The sequence below is a fragment of the Galeopterus variegatus genome, unplaced genomic scaffold (assembly GCF_000696425.1).
Source record: "Galeopterus variegatus unplaced genomic scaffold, G_variegatus-3.0.2 Scaffold1860, whole genome shotgun sequence".
Lineage (NCBI taxonomy): Eukaryota > Metazoa > Chordata > Mammalia > Dermoptera > Cynocephalidae > Galeopterus > Galeopterus variegatus.
Genome location: NW_007727971.1, coordinates 103,643 through 105,493, shown reverse-complemented (window position 1 = coordinate 105,493; position 1,851 = coordinate 103,643).

Below are 1,851 nucleotides of genomic sequence, written 5' to 3'. Positions count from 1 at the left end.
TCTCCTCAAAAGGCTTAGGGAGCTTTCTTACCATTCTGAAGAATGGCCCGTAGAAAGTGTCGCGTTGGGGGGCCGGGCCCGTGGCGCACTCGCGCTGGGAGTGCAGCAGCGCTCCCGCCGTGGGCTCGGGTCCTATATAGGGATGACCAGTGCGCTCACAACGCTCACTGGCTGAGTGCGGTGCGGCCGGTCTCGAAAAGGACAAAAAAAAAAAAAAGTGTCACGTTGGGATCACCGAGATGTGGCGAATGTTGAAGCAGAAATGGTCATGAACCATACCGAGACACTGGCAGTTGCAACCGAGGGACTAAGAGTGACCGTTCACTGAACAAGTGAGGGCCTAGAGTCAAAGTCCAATGGATATTTATTAGGAAAGCCGTGGGGAAAGTATGCGAACAGGGATAAAGGAGGGGGAGCCCCTGGGGTTCTGAATTTCTGAAATTTTATTTGAATAGAATATACTGCGTACTCCCTTGAGTTCAAGGACCCTGTGCATGCAGCAGTTTCTAACAGCTGGTGTTATCATCTTGAGAAACACTGTGAGCAGCATGTCCCGCATGGGTACTGGTGCCATGTGTCTCTTCTGGCTGTGGCCAGAAGTCATGACTGTCCTCTTAGCAGAACATATCACAAGATGTTAACCTCCTACAACACGTCATTGGAGAACTGCAAATTAAAACAACAATGAGATACCGCTACGCACCTATGAGAAAGGCAAAAATGCAGAATATTGACGACACCAAATGCTGACAAGGAAGTAGAGCAACAGGAACTCCCATTCATTGCTGATGGGAATGCAAAATGAATGGTACAGCCACTTTGGAAATCAACTTGGCAGTTTCTTACAAAACTAAACATGCTCTTACCATATGATCAACTGATCCCGCTCTTTGGTACTTACCCCGATGACCAAAAAAAAAACTATGTCCATGCAACACCTGCACACAGATGTTGATAGCAGCTGTATTCATAATTGCCCAATTGGAAGCAACCAAGATGTCCTGTGGTGGGTGAAGGGATAAACTGTGGTACATCCAGACAACGAATATTATTCAGTGCTAAAAAGAAATGAGCTATCAAGACATGAAAAGACATGGAGGAAACTTAAATGCATATTACTAAGTGATGCAAGGCAATCTAAAAAGGCTTCATATCATATGAATACAACTATATTACATTCTGGAAAAGGCAAAATCATGGAGATGGTAAAAAGATCAGTGTTTGCCAGGGGTCGAGGGGAGGGAGGAATGAACAGGTGGAACACAGAGGATTTTTAGGGCAGTGAAACTATTCTGTATGATACTATAATGGTGGACACATGTCGTTATATATTTATTTAAACCCATAAAATGTACAACACCAAGAGGGAACCCTAATATCAAGTATGGATTTGGGTGATATTGACACGTCAATGTAGGTTCATCGGTTGTAACAAACGCACCACTTTGGTGGTATCGAGCCCTTTTGCCTGCCGTAATCCTGCCGACTGGGTCAATTGTCGTGCTAGGGCTGGGTCTGGTGCTCACAGACCCCTCAAGCCCATTCCAGACTGGGTCACAAACCCTTCACATGCCAGGCTGGGTCACCAGACCCCTCCCATGCAGGTCTATGAGCTAGGTAACTGGCAAACAGGTCCTTGGAAGCCGTAGGTTCGAGAGCATGGCTGTGCAGAGTGGACACCCGAGACAGATGCCAGCCAAGTCGCAGTGCCGTGCATGCACACTAACTCCACCCACACACAACTTATTTACAAGAATGCACCACACCACCCCCAACCAGACCTAAGGTGAGGGTGGGGGCCTGATGAAACTATTCTATTTTCCCAACAGGTGGGGACGTTGGTAGCGGGGG